Below are 15,967 nucleotides of genomic sequence, written 5' to 3'. Positions count from 1 at the left end.
TTACAATTCAAAATACAAGTAATATACCTAATCTATATGAACAAAAAAGATAGAGTAAGTCTACTCTTGGTGTGAGTATGATAACATACAATACATCAACTAAGGAATATCTAATGAACAGTTAAAACATTAAAGAATATAAATAAATATCCTATTATTATGTGATAATCCTTAACCTATTATCTACATCAAACATCATAATATCATTAGTCACCCATGACTCGGGCCCACTAAACAATGTTGATACCAATTCACCTAGTGTCATTAGCTTGCAGTCCATTGGATAACTAATCAAGTTTCAGTACGTGTTGATATCAATGTATTTGCATTGACATCATTAGCCTTCCCCATATTCCAGAATCAGCAAATCAAATCTCTAGTAAATGTTGATACCAATGATCATCATTGATATAATTAGTCTCCTATACTAGAAATGACTAATCAATTAAGGTAAATGCCGATACCAATGATCATAATTGATATCATTAGTCTCTCATACAAAAAATGACTAATTAAATTCAGGCAAATACCGATACCAATGATCATCATTGGTCTCTCATATCGGGAACGACTAATCAAATTCTCAATTCTTATTTCTCTTTTTCTTTATCCACCAAATTATTTATTTTTTAATGCCACTTTAAAAAGTTGTAAGGAATTAAATTAACAATTATACTTGTGTATTAATTTAAATAGGATAAGTGTTAGACACTTACCTGCCACACCTGATGTCCCAGCTCCTACTATAGACTATGGTCTGCTCGCAGTAGTATCCCCTGTCAACACAAGTTAATTTCATTATCATTATATCTAACTTCCATTCTTTCCTTGTAATTTAATATCCACCACACACAATTAGGCTAAAAAACACATTTTCATGATGATCTCATAAACCATTTACATTAATTATCCTCTCATTTTTTGCATATTTGGCCAAACCTATGCATAAAAAAGGGAGGTAAGATTTTTCTTCACTTTGTCTCATATTGACACTTGACCCATTGTTTAATCATCATAACAAACATGTTTCTAGCATTAAACTACCTATTTAAACCATTAAATTCTCTAACCCAGTTTTTCCATAATACAAAACAATGCACGATTCATTAAAATCCATGTTAAAAATTTAAATTAAGCTTAGATTAGGCTTCCTCACCTCTTAAACACAAAAAAATTGGTAGAAAATGGCAAAAAATAAGTTCCCCTTCACCTCTTTCTTCCTTTCTTTTCCTCTTCAAAACAGTCCTTCTTAAGCAACAATTACCCTATAATTTGTTCAATTTCCTAGCTTAGATCTCCTTCCAACCTTTTTTTATCCTTTATTTCATGTGTTTAGATGAGATTTTTTTGAAGAAATTTTGAAAAAGATTTAATAAAACTTCTCCCTTTCTTATTCTCTAAATGGCCAACATAAAAAGCCAAGTGTGCATTTATACTAGTCAATATCCTGCAATTTATGATAATACCCTACTTTTTTATTTTGGGTGTTTTCATTTAAATGGTTATCTTATCTCATCAATCTTATCTCATCAACCTTCTAAAAATAAATCATGGCTAGAAATTTTAGTCCTTAAAACTCCATATCTAACTATTTATCATTGTTATATATAGCTTTTTGAATTAATCAAGTTTATCATTGAGTCAATTTTACTCAATTAATAAATTTAAATTAATTTTTTTTTTCAAAACTAAGGGTTTACATTCTTCTCTCCTTTAAATCCCTGAAATTTTAAATCCATACCCGAGTCTAAGAACAATTTATGATATTTCTTCCTTGTAAAGTCTTGAGAAATTATAAATAAGATGATTGAGAAACATGGTAAAACTTTAATAGGAAAGATTTAACAAGGATAAATTAAATAAAATATTAGGATACATTGAATGAATAATTATAGATGATAAAAATGATTCAGGAAATTAACTTGGAGAGGTTGAAAGTATAGCCACAAATCAGTACAAGAAAACACTGGAAATAAATTTTGATAAATCCAAACAAGGCCTAGGGTCATTAAAGGGGAAAGGTATAAATAATTATGTGGTGTGCATGACGTTGAATGACAGATCTACGTCTTGGATTGAGAGGGTTTTGGGTTTAATCATAAAATTATGATTTTTAAAGGAGTTGAAACTTAGTATCATGGTCATTAGAAAACCTATATTCTGCGAGAGTCTAGGTAAAGGGACTAATTGTGCAAGGGGAAGACACATCACCCTCAATGCACCCTACCTATGGTAAGCTGCATTGTTGATTGATTGTTATTCTAAGTATTGTTTTTATTCGTTGGTCTTATCTAAAGTTCGAGATAGATCTCCCTTTGTAAAAAAGTTTATATCTTATCGGATTAAATCTTAACAATTCCAAGGCTCAAATTTTAGCATTGCACTTATTTCCTACTTCATATATTTAATATTTGAGGATATACTTTATAGTGTAATTTTATATCCTCAAATAATAAAGTCTACAGCTAATTCCTAATGTTTATCGTTATTAATTCATTTAATTTAATATTTGGAGTATGCATTACGTTATTAAACAAATTAATTTTTATGATATTTTTGGATTTTGGCCAAATCCTAATGGATAATCATAAACTGGTTACGATATCCGTTTTGGTATTTTTAAAACATGATAAAAATGCACCTTTGTTTTTAGAAAATAAGCATGAAAAACCTTTAGAATTTAGCCGTATACACGAAAAAAAAAACATATTTTTGTATTTTTTAAAATGACCAATTTTTTGAATTCTTGGAGAAAAATCAAGTATTTTTAATACCGGATTCATATTTTACAGTGTAAGTATACAACCCAATAGTAAGAAAAATTATTGAAAAAATACGCAAGTGACCCACAAATAATTTCAAAATGGTCCCTGAATTGTTTTGAATTTTTTGAACTTGTTTAGGGCCTTTTAAAATAAAGACAACCTAAATCTGGTATTTTTTAAAAAGATCCTTGATATAGTTTTTTAATTTTTTTCCAGTAGTGTTGGGTAAAGGGGAAGTTTGGTTTTGGTTTTCGTTGCTTTAGTGCAGGAGGGTGGATGTTTGTTTGAAGTTAAATGGTGTTTTTTTTTTTTTTGCTGGTTAGGTTGGCTAGAACATATGAGATTTTTTTTTTCTCTCTCTCCTTTTAGTTTTCTCTTTCTCGAGTTCCTTCTTGGTTTTGTTAAGGGTAGTGCCTTATAGCATGAAGTGGTACCCTTCTTCTTTTTAGTGTTCTTCCAAGACTGCTTTTATAGAGGTTTTGGAAGATTCTCGACTTCCCTTTCTTTGTTGTTGATTTGTCACCACTTTATCTCCTCCCTTGATTTAATTATGATACAAGGGTAGCTGTGTTTTTTGGCCCCTTATAATTGTGAATTTGGTGTTGTAAAAGAAGTTGTTTTATTTTGTGTGGGTACGGATGCAGAGGACATGGTATGCAGGGGTAAGTCCTTTTGTCTAGTTTAAGGGAAGGCTGGGAGAGGTGCAGCAAGGCTGCCATTCTTGTTGCTTCGGTTAGGTGAAGGTTCAAGATAATCAACAGTGCAACAAAAAATAACGTCATTTCTTTTTATTTATTTTTATAATTAAATTTAAACAAAACGACATTGTTTTATATAAAATATGTCATTTCATTTAAATCAAAACGATGTCGTTTAGTTGCCCCCCCCCCCCACCACCCCAAATCTATTTAAACATTCCTAATTCAACTTTAGTCATCAAACAGTTGAAGTTCTGCTATTAACACCCTCTATTGAGCCTAATTCCAAAAAATCTTCTTAATTTTATCCCTGGCATATTTTATTGAACCCCCAGCCTTTAATGCTTATTACTCTATGATCCTTGATTTTGTATTTGTTCAATTTGACCATTAATTAACTTTCAAACTTTTATTTTTCTAATTTCACCCTTATTTACAACTGAATTTGGCCCCTAGATTCATGTGCATTTTGCAAAAAGGTTTTTGGTCTTGAATTTCTTTTATTTAACCCTTGATTGACCCCCAAACTTTGATTTTTTTTTCAATTTTACCCCTCATTTCACTCGATTGAGCTTGTAAGAATTAAATTTAGACCTTCAAAATTCCAATTTTCTCAATTAAATCCAAATTTATTTTTCACCAATCAAGTCCCTAATAAAATTAATTTGACCTATTAAAAGTCTAATTAAGTTTTTGTAGTTAACCAATTCTTTTAATCTGCCCAAAATTAATTCTTAAACTTAATTAAAACCTTTCGTTGGGCCCATAATTAAATCAAATTGGCCTTTTAAAAATCTAATTAAGTCCTCAGGCTTAATTTTTATACAAACTCGTCTAATAATCATTTAATTTAACCCTGAATCTGCATTGTCTTTCAATCTTAAGTACAGTTGGGTTCCTGATTTTGTTCAAAGTCTCTGTTTGGTTCCTTCATGCGTTTAAAACCTTTGTCAACCTGTTCTTTCTAAGTTGCCAATCTTTTTTTTTTCATTTCTTTATTTTTATTTTTGTTAATTTTTTTACTTTTAAAGAAAAAGAAAATTTTGGAGGAAACCTAAAATTAGGTTACAACAGAAAGTCTTGTAAGATACTTTAGATAATAAGCTTGTAAAAAAGAAAATATAAGAGATTGTGCATTTTTCCAGATCAAGAAATAATTAATCCTTTTTTTAGAATGATGAGATATTCACAGATACCTTAGAGAATGATAGATCCTCAACAAAAGAGTCAGAAGTTAGAGCTTAAAAGCACACTCAGAAGAGAATAGAGCCAAAAGCATTGTGTAAAAGATATATGGTTAAAAAACGTGCTATCTGAAAAATGAGGGCTCAAAAGCGCACTTAGAAAGAAAGAGATAGGGATAGTAAATGCGTTATCTAATAGGCGAGAGTTGGAAAGCACACTTAGAAAGAAAGAGATAGGGTTAGAAAGCACATTATCTAGCAAGTGAGGGCTAGAAAGGCGTACTCAGAAGAGAAGAGATATGACTCAAAGACGCACTATCTAAAAGAGTTAAAATGGAGATTTTTTAATAACAAGATTAAATTTGAGATTCCTGATGATAGGGTTAAATTTCTTGGTATTTCCTAATTGTAGGGGTGACACTTATCCTTTCTGATGGCATATTGAAATTTTCTTTCCTAATGGTAGGGTTTGAAATGGTGGATTCTTGATGATTAGGTTAAAATAGGAGGTTCCTAATGACAAGGTTAAATTTGAAGATTTCTGATGACAGGGTTAAAATTAGAGGTTCCTGGTAACAAGGTTAAAATTAAAGATTCCTGATGACATAATTGAACTTCTTAGTGTTTCTTAATTGCAGGGCTAACACCTATCCTTTATGATGGCAGGGTTGGAATGGAGGATTCCTGGTAACAACGTTAAAATTAAAGATTCCTGATGAGGTTGAACTTCTTGGTGTTTTCCTAATTACAAGGCTAACACCTGTCTTTTCTGATAGCAGGGTTGGAATGAAGGATTCTTGATGACAGGGTTGAACTTCTTGGTGTTTCTTGATTGCAGAGCTAACATATATCCTTCCTGATGGCAAGGTTGGAATGGAGGATTCCTGATAACAAGGTTAAAATTGAAGATTTCTAATAACAGACTTGAACTTTTTGGTGTTTCTTGATTACATGGCTAACACCTGTCCTTCCTGATGGAATGGTTGGAATAGAGGATTTTTTATAACAAGGTTAAAATTAAAGATTTATGATTATAGGGTTGAACTTCTTGGTGTTTTTTTAATTGCAAGGCTAACATATGTCCTTCCTGATATTGGACTTCCTGATGGTAGGGTTGAAACTGAGAATTCCTGATGACAGGGTTAAAAATAAAGATTTCATGATGACAGGGTTGGATTTGAGATTCCTAATGACAGGGTTAAAATCAAAGATTTCCTGATGACAAGGTTGGATTTGAGTTTCCTAATAACAGGGTTAAAATTCTTGGTGTTTTCTGATTGCAAGGCTGACATCCGTCTTTCTTAATGGCATGGTTGGATTTCATTGAGGATTTTTCCTGGAAAATTTTTTGCAAAAACAAATGCAATGATGATATAAATCAGTCTTGTGATATGACCCAAGCAAGGTCAGATTCGGATTTTGGTGTAAAATTCTCTACCGTTCAGTTTTACGCTATTGAGCATAATTCCAAATCCAACTGTTGGATCAAGTTGAAACTTTACCAGAAGATTCCAGAGGTATTTTTCTATGTTATGGTAAATGTTCAGGTGAATCGAAGTTTGGAATGGACTTACGATTTAGGTCAGAATAGGTTGTACGAATTTTGTTATTTACTTTCTTTTGACATATGGACTTCCTATTTGGCAATGATCTTTTTTCTAAAAGGATGTGGCAGCTTGTTTTGGAAATTTTTTAGTTCCATAAGAATCTTTAATGAGTTGCAACATAATTTTCAAGAGTGGCAATGATTCATTAATGTTCCAGAATCCTTTTTCTTATAAGGATTTCTTATTCATCTTAGCTACAAGGAAAGAAGGGTTGATGCTATTTAATGACAGATTAATTATTTTTATTATTTTCTTTCATGTTTGGGCTTAATTAAAACCTTATTTTGAGGTAGGATCCAAGGCTTGTTTGGATCGGGTTATTGGCTTTTCTGTTTAGGGTTTCTAGTTCAGTTTTATATACGGGTCAGTTCAGCCCATAGAGATAGATCCATTAGGGTTAATTTTTAAGAACTATTTAAACACAGGTAATCTAAATTTCGACAGCCATTGATGAATATTACTTCTGAATTTTTCGGTTTTAACGTGTGAGAGTGATTCTTGTATTCTTCAGTTCTTGAATGAAATGAATCTGACTTATCAAAATTTAATTGGCTTCATGGCATCATTCTTCTTCATTCTAATAGTGTTGGTGCCTTGAGGGCAGGTTTCTATAGTGTCACATTCCTATTAGACCTATTTCGGCTTTCCGGGATCAAATCTCAATCTTGATTGTGGGTTGTGTGACCACGTGAGCACGAGGTTCACATCAAATGATGACATGCATGCATCCTTACCTGGTTGGAAATATAGGCCCCTCTTTTCTTTGCCATGCTTGATGGATAAAGTTTGTAATTCTTGAGATGAGTTCTTTTAGTCATTTGACTCTTTAGCCTATTTGAGTTTTAACCAATGTGGTTAATGTGTTTGACTGTTTTTTTATTGCGCAACTTAAACCTTATATAACAAATAAAGCTCCACTCAGTTGACAATTATTAGTTGACAAACATTTTAGTTATGATGTTGCCCCTCTAGTCGGATGGTGTCCCCAATCATGGTAGTCTTGTGCTATTGCCCACTCAATAATTATTTTGTCAATGATATTTGCAAATTGCCCCCCAACTTGATCATGTTGTGTGCAAGCTTTCAACATCTATGAAAGTGCACTCATGTGTTAACATCTTTCAGGTGTCATGGTTATCTTTCAAAGGGTAAAATAGACATTTTAGTTGTGGAAGATGCCCCCCAAGTGTAGCATCGCTGATGGAGTTCATCAAATCATAGATTGTTTTTTTAGCAACATTTTCCTCGGCTGATCTAATTGTGCTCATTCTTCTACTTCTCATCAAAGGCATTTGTCACTGCCAAAAGCTATTCATAACTTTGATGGATTTTGCTGAATCATCATTTGATTATGTGCTTATTTGCCCTAGATAATCTGGATATTATATGTTATCCCTCTCAGGGTCCACTGCATTGCCACCTGACTGCTTAAATTTTTAAGGATGACTCACAAAAAGTGTCAATGTTATTTTTGTCAAGAACTTTGCAAACTCGGTCAATGACCCTTTTTGTTTGAGAATCACTTTCTTGTTTTGAGATCAACTTGTAAATTTTAAGGATCGTGTCTATTTAAGTCTAATCATTGTAAAGAAATCATAAGATGTAACTTTGAAAGTGTTTTCTTTTATTGTAACCCCAAGACATGTCATTCATCACTAAGATGGATCTTTTATGCATTTTTGGTTGAGAATTGACAGGGTAATGGTTGAGAAAGAAGTGTTAGCTCAAAGTTGGGTTATCCGTGGTCCAAATGAATTTGTTTAAAAATAGAAATTTACTCAATGTAAACTTTTTGTTTTGAATTTCTTACAATTCCTAAGGGGTTTAATCTTTCTTTAGGAAAAATATTATTCGGTCTGGTGAAGATAAATGATGAGGTGATATTTTGTTTTAATGGCTTTCAAAGCAAGAGGCTCGAGTAAAAACTCAAGGTTTTGTTTGAGAAACATTTATCTCTTTTTAGCACTTATTTATCAGCATGAATAATGACAAGTAGTTCTATTCATGACATCATGATTCTTGTGAAAAAGTTCTTCTGCATTTTGAGACCATTGTTTATAAGTCCAGTTACTTACTTGCTTGATTAGAAAAAACTCTTAAAAGCACATAATGAGTTTATGACCTTTGGCTATGAAAGAAAATGATTTGTAGGCTTAAAGAGTGTTTCAAGGTTTTAAAGACTTAGGATCACTATTATTGTGTCGTTCTTTTTTTTCATCATGTTTCTTTGATTCATACTTTTTTTTCTTTGATTCATACTTATTTATTGCTTTGGTGTGGCCTCCTCATCTTATTTTGACCTTGACTTGGTCTTTTCTCTATTTTTTTAGCATGCCCCCTAACATTTGGATTTCTCAAGCTTTTTGGTTTTTTCATAGCCTCTCCTCGGTCTTTTATCTTTGAAGTTTTGCTTGCCCTTCAGTGTGAAGTGTGATCTTAGTCAGGATCGAGTCCTGATCTTTGAAATATTTATTTGCCCCTAGTATGGGGTGTGATCCGAGTCAGGGTTCTTACGAAGAAAAACTTATTTAAGCTCAATTAGAGACCACAAAAGATATATTTTTAGAATATAAAGATATAACAAAAATGGTCTTTCATCATTTCAAGCACAAGCGGTTAGAATCGATAAATTGTGTCCTCTTCTAATGTAATGGTTTGAAAATTTTGCAAAAAACTTATGTTTTTATGAAATAATAACTAGCAAATCAAACTACATGTAATTACACATACAACTAAAATATGGCCTAGGAGATATAGGGTGTTAACTTTTTGTGCATTTTTCATTTTTCATGTCTTGGTTCAAAACTGTTTCGTCACTTCAAAAGGGGAATTGCTTTAATGATTCGTTTGCCACTTTATAAAAGGTGTCTAAACACTGTTTTAAGAAAACATCGAATTATTTCTGAAATTAAAAGGCAAATTCATTTTTTCATGATTATTTTGGCAATTAATATTTTTGTAAAAACTAATAGAGTCGTGGAATCAGTTATAAAGGTCAATTTTATGATTTTCGAAATCATAAAGATTGCCTTCTAGTGTTTTACATGACGCATCTTAGGGTTTGATCATTTCTGCCATTATATTTATCCAATCATGGACAATAATAAAATACCAAGTTATTACTTTCACAAAAAACATCTTCTGATTCAAAACAACGAAGAGAAAAAAAAAGATGCATATTTCATTAAAAAAGATGAGATGTGATCCCAATACATGAAAAACATTCTTAAAAACAAGAGTAACAAAGTTCTATAATAGAAGATTGACAATGCAACACCCCATATTAGGTTATATTTTGTTAACATTTTTCAATCACTTGTTATGTTGAGGATGGCCTAGTGGCTATGTAGTAGATATTGTTATCCTTCACAAACTCAACTTGTCCCTTACTTACTAGCTTCTGGACTTGATATTTGAAATTCTTGTAACTTTTTATTGAATGGTTGAGGATCCCATCATGATATTCACACTTCTCATTTAGATTGTACTAGTTAGGGAATGGTGGTTTTATAATGATGGAGCTAGGGTAATATGTCTAGTGTTGAAGAGATGCTAATAAATATCTTTGAGTGGTAAAGGTATATCAATATTTGATAATGGTGTTTGAGCAGCCGATGATACAATGAGATCCGATCGAACAAGATTTCTAATTTAAAAGCCATTTCCCAAGTCATGTCTTATCATGATTTCAGAGTTCACGGTTGGACCTTTGATTTTTCCTACTTGATAGGTTGTTCAATTTTTTTGGCCACGATTACTAGGTTAGTAAAGTGTTAGGCTGCACTTCCAATCAAGAACTCAAAGTAAAGTGTCTTAAAAGTGTTGGTAAACAAGCTGACCATCTTTTTTTCTAGCAGTGGAGGATGTACTTGCACAACTAGATCCCTTCACCTTTGAGTATACTTTCTTATGGTTTCTTTCTCCCTTCTCTAGAAGCGACAAACTTGATCTATCAGGAACAATATCCATATTGTATTTATACTGCTTAATGAAAGCATCCACGAAGTATTTTCATTTCCAGATCTTTGTGTTGTCTTATCTCATGTACTAGCTTAATGCGCCCCCACTCAAACTGTCTTGAAAGAAATACATCGATAATTTTTCATCATGCACTACTTTTGCTATTTTGTTACAATAAGACTTAAGGTTGGTGATGATTCAATTAGGAAGGAAGATTCTCACCATGTTTCGGGCTTTCCTTGCTAATGAGAGGTTAACCCGCTGGTAAGGTTACTGAGTTCCGGTGTACTTTATGAACTCAAGCACGCAAAAATTTTTTGGTACAATTACATTCAGAACTAGGTACATCTTTGCAGCTTGCACAGGATCATACAAATCCACTCCTTCAATAGCACATACTCTTGCTTCTAACATTATTATCTTATTATAATCAATGTCCTCAGAGGAATTTGTCTTGAGGGTTTCATTAGTGAATGCATCTACAACTGCCTGGGTCGATACATGTATTATTGACTGCACAAATGCTATATTGCACTAGGGTTTTTGACCCAATCCACCCATCCTTTCTTTGGGCTGAATTATTGTCTGAGTGTGAACAAAAGTCATAAGCTGATTGGACGGAACTTTACCAGAGATGTTTTTGAGTGTTTGCTCGAGCAAGCTAGCGATGCATGCTAATTAACCTTTAGGGAGTTCAACTCTTTTTGCAAGTGAGCATCATAATGAGTGTTTTCTTAATCTTCCATGTTTTTTTTTTGTCTAAATCGGGTGTTGTAAACTCTGTAAATTTGGACTTTCCGGGACCTATGTTTCAGCATGTGTATGCACTCATGACATTTGACCTCAAAGCATGAATGCATGTATGCATATGGATACAAGTGTATGTACATGTACATCGAATATGGATTAACTTGTTCAAAGAGCTAATCCATGACTTCTTTGTTAAATATGGGCAAAAATCTATAGTCTGATGAATCTGAAAAGATTTTTTCAAGTCCTCATCTGTTTAAATCCCACACATATTAGAGAGTACAAAAAATAAAGGTGGGTTTGATCCCTTTTCATTTAAAAAAGACAAAATGGTTCTTATGTGCGGTAATTTCTCAGCCTTGGTCCTTAGACAATTCCCCCAGCTAGTTACTTCATCTTAGATTTTTGCTTGTATTCATAAAAAGTCATGGTTTTAGCTGAGAAAATCCTACGGAGTTTAGGATTATTGATCAGGTCTACCTAGATTCAAAATAAATTATTAGGTAGTTCATATCCTAAGGGCGAGTTCTAGCCACTACATAAGGGTTAGGCTTACTATCTAGTCTCAAAAGGGTCTATGATCTGCCTAGTTATCACTTTTTATTAAGGCAATATGAGAGCTTACAAGGAATGGTTGGATCACAGTATGACCGTCATTACCAAGTAAACGCTCAGCTCATAGTTGGGTGTTTTACAAATCTAAACCCCGACTGAAAGTCATGAGGCAGACCGTTACTCCTCCACCTAACCTAGACTTGAGTTTATTCTCAAAATTAAAATATATGAAGGCATTAATCAATATTTGATGTATTTATGCATGAGCACTATATAAAAAAAATGCATTCTAAAATTAAATTACACAGACCAGCAAAATAAATACGGTAGCAAACAATCAAATAAACAAAGCTCAGTCCAACTAGGAAGTCCCTAGTGAAGTCACTGTGACTACGACCAGAGATATGAGATTAGGTGTAGTGTCTCAACTGTAAGCACCTTATAATTCAGCCTGAGGTAGTCATCACCAGCTATTGAGGAGTTGCTTGAAAAACAAATTGGTTCTTTAAAGGTTGAAATGGAGACAAAGTATGAAGAACGAAGTAGGTAGCAATAGGAGGAGATGATGACATACATGTTTAGTCATTATCCTCCCTCTTATGGATATCCATGAGATTCTCCTCCCCCACTATCTCCACCTCTAGCTCCACATGCAGCTCCAATTTGTTTTTAATATATATAGACATTTATAATTGATTTTTATAAATTAATAATATAAAATGTGTTCTTTAATTCAATTTAGTTTTTTGATGTTGTTTAATGTGAAATTGTTTGATAATATTTAAGAAAACAATTACTACAATACCAACAAAATCATCGATGGACATAAAAGTTTTGTCAGTCATTCTGCCGGTATAATAGGTACATTTTCCTCAGATAATTATAGTGAGTTGTGAACTATTTTGATAGAGACCAATGGATTCACCAATAGAACATATTTTTCGGTGATTCTATCGGTCAATTCATCGCTCATGCATGATATATTACTAACAATTAGTTCATTAATGATTTTTACCACAAATGCGAATATTTTGTTGCCTTATCCATTAGAATTTAAATCACCAATTGAATTACTGATGCATTTGAAACCCTTGATGAGACACTTGTCGATGACACATTTCCATCAGTAAATCCATCAATGATTTTTATATCGATAGAAATACAGTTTTTACACCGATGGAATATTTGTAAAGCAATATTTTTGTTGTGTCCTTCCATATCATGTTCATATATTTTAAACCTAATAATTTGTTTTGGTTTGCGCGCTGCATCATGTTTGTAATGTCAAAAATATCCTCGTATTAAATTGATGCTCAATTTTATAAATTAAGATTTAATTTTATCAATTAAAAAATTAGAACATGTACCAAATTTAACACAAAAACAAAATAACATCATTTTATTATTTTTACTCTTCATTGGTCCTCAAAAACTACACTTTGATCCTTCAGGTTTTTACTTTTATTTTTGTCATTGTTTTTTTAGAGTTTCACATTTTAGTCCAAGATTTTATTTGGTTTATGTTTCAGTCCCTTGAATTTAATAGGAGAGAGAGTCACTAAGAAATTAGTGAGTAGAGAGAAAGTCATTGATTAATCAAATTCAAGTCACCCAAAAGACCAATTTTTGTGACAATGGGTTCGTCTTAGAGAGAGGGATTCAATAAAAATGGTGTTTTACTTTAAAATTGTCAAAAAAAGTATATCAAAACTTGTAGAGGTTTTTTTTTATTCGGCTAAATTTTTCTTATTTTAGGCTTTTTTAAGGGATTGAAATAAATTTATTAAGATTCCTAGGATGCTTTCGGTGTATTTTTAGGTGAAAACAAGTTTAAAATTGGGTTTTTAGAATATAGAAGCTCGGACCTTGACTTTTTTTACATGTTGTGTCGTCTAGTATTTAAAAAAATTAGCACTTTTGCCTATTTAAAAAAACAACTAGGTGTGTTGTCAAAACCTCCTAGGCCCATGCATGCATGGTCTATTTTTTTCTAGGGCTAGGAGTGCCTATGTTGGAAGGCCATGCCCATGCGCCCTTAACTTCTCTCTTTTTTATATATAATTTCTCTCTCTTTTTTATTTACTTTCTAAAGTTTAAGAAAAAATCTCTTTACATCAATTTATTAAAATAGAGTATTTAATAGATCATCCAATTATATCATTGTTTTTATGCCTAATATAAGTAGATTATTTTATGAATAATTGTGTTTTAGCCTAATATACAAAAATTTTAAAATAATTTTCTCATTGATATTTAATGAGAATAAATTATCTATTTTTTAAAGTTTTTTATTGTAAACATTTTATATAATTTTCTCAAAATCATTGTTTTTAATTTTTTTTCATATAGGTGCATAAAAATTATCGATTCATGAATTTTAATGTTTTATTTAGAACTTGCTTTCACAATTATAATAAGTTTTTACTTAAAAAACAATATTTCTTAAAAAAAGCATTTTTCATCAAAATAAAAAAAATAAATGTATGAATAAGGAAATTAGCTTATTTGTTTAAAAGTATTTTTGCTTTTGTAGTTCAAATCATTTTTTTTTTTGCAAATATCAAATCATTATATTTTTTTTTGCACATATTATCTTTATTATTGTTATTTTTTATCCAATGAGCTTGAATTAAAAAATAATTTTGATGAAAAAAGCACTCATCCTCCATAATTTTTATTTGTCGTCTTTTTTATGAATTTTTATTTTTATTATTATATAATTAAATAAAAAACTAGATTCCAACAAATTCTTAATGGTAGTGTGTGGGCAATATCACTATTAAAAACTATAAGATATTTTTTTTACTGTACAATTTGTTGTGAACTCTCTCATTATTCCACTTTAGATTGCATTGTGCAATCCACAATGGTCCCTTTTTTATTTTTCAATTTGGCTCTTAATACGTGGCTTTTCTATCATGATTTTTTTCTTTCTTTCTTCCCTCTCTCTCTTTTTATTGCCAATTAAATTTTCTTGGGATTGAAATTTTGATGAGGCAACAACTACTTTTATAAAATGAAAAGTGTGATTCTAGATCTCAAACCCTTGAAAAGGGATATATGCTCCAAGAAGCACAACTGTGTAGAAAAATACATAATTTTAAGGAGAGAGATTGCAAGCATTTAAATATACTAAAAAGTTTTTTAAAAAAAAGCAATGAAACCCTTTAGAAAAATAAAATATAGGAATTAAATATGTGAGGCTGACCATTATTTATAGTTGTATATGGTCCTATTTATATTGTTATAGAGTTTGAGTCCTACTTAAATAAATAATCTATTCCTGTACAAATATTGGGATAAGATAAAGAGGTTTATTAAATCTTAATACAAACTAAACTCTTCTTTTATTGATACAAATATGAATCTTAGAATAATTTGTAACTTCTAATTAGTTAATTTATTAAAGACTCTCGTTCTAAATAAAATTATATCTTTTAGTTATTCATTTGCATTCAAAATATATTGGTCAATCATGACTTTTAGTCGTTTGGTTGATTGGTCATTCAAATCTCATAATCTATCAAGGACTATTCTAGCTTAGTTGATTATTCTTATTCACAATTGATTTCAGCTTTCTTTTTATTTATGTTTATAATGAATAAATATCATTCTATATGAATGACATATATGTTTATTTTAGGGGTAAACAATGCCCTTCATCTTATTTTATTTCTCAAATGAAGAAATATACACTCATCACACTTGTACTAAAATCAATCGATAAAATCAACAAAGCATGATGTGACAAATGGCACTAATCACCTAAAATTAGTCAATCGTTTTTTAAAACATGTTTGACATATGAAACATTTCATCTTATCAATTTAATTTTAAAAAATGCTCATAATTTGGCTTTTAAATGTGACGTTTAGATTCCTACTCTTAATTTTTCATCCTATACTTGAAAAATCTCTAACCCCTCTTTTATAAACACAAAATTTCAAGAACCCTAAACACTCTTCTTCTTATTCTTTAAAACAAGAATGGTAACCTTGAGCTCTATTCCATAAAAATCCATGATTATATTTTGTTATCAAAACCTTGTAAACTGTTTGTCCTACATCAACTGGTCTATCATTAGTGCTACACTAGGAGATATGAATGAAGAATGTCTTAACCTATTTTATGAAAGAAAAAAAAAGTATCATACAAAGAGGAAGGCCATCATTTTGATATGGATATTAAGAAAGAAAGAATAAGCCAATTCTAATGTGGCCAAGCATTGCCTTTGCCGATTACATCAAATGGTTATGTAAAATGAAATAAAACTTTGATGAATGATAGAAGCATCATAATATCTTCAATGTTATTCACTTGTCCAGAATTACCACCAAACCTAACAAGGAACTATTAGCTATTTTTTCTCTAATTTTATCAAAATCTAACAACGTTTTTTTCTTTTTAATTATGGGATTCAAACTATCTATTTGCATGACTTAACTTTA

The sequence above is a fragment of the Populus trichocarpa genome, chromosome 15, assembly GCF_000002775.5.
Source record: "Populus trichocarpa isolate Nisqually-1 chromosome 15, P.trichocarpa_v4.1, whole genome shotgun sequence".
NCBI lineage: Eukaryota > Viridiplantae > Streptophyta > Magnoliopsida > Malpighiales > Salicaceae > Populus > Populus trichocarpa.
This window is presented reverse-complemented; position numbering follows the sequence as displayed.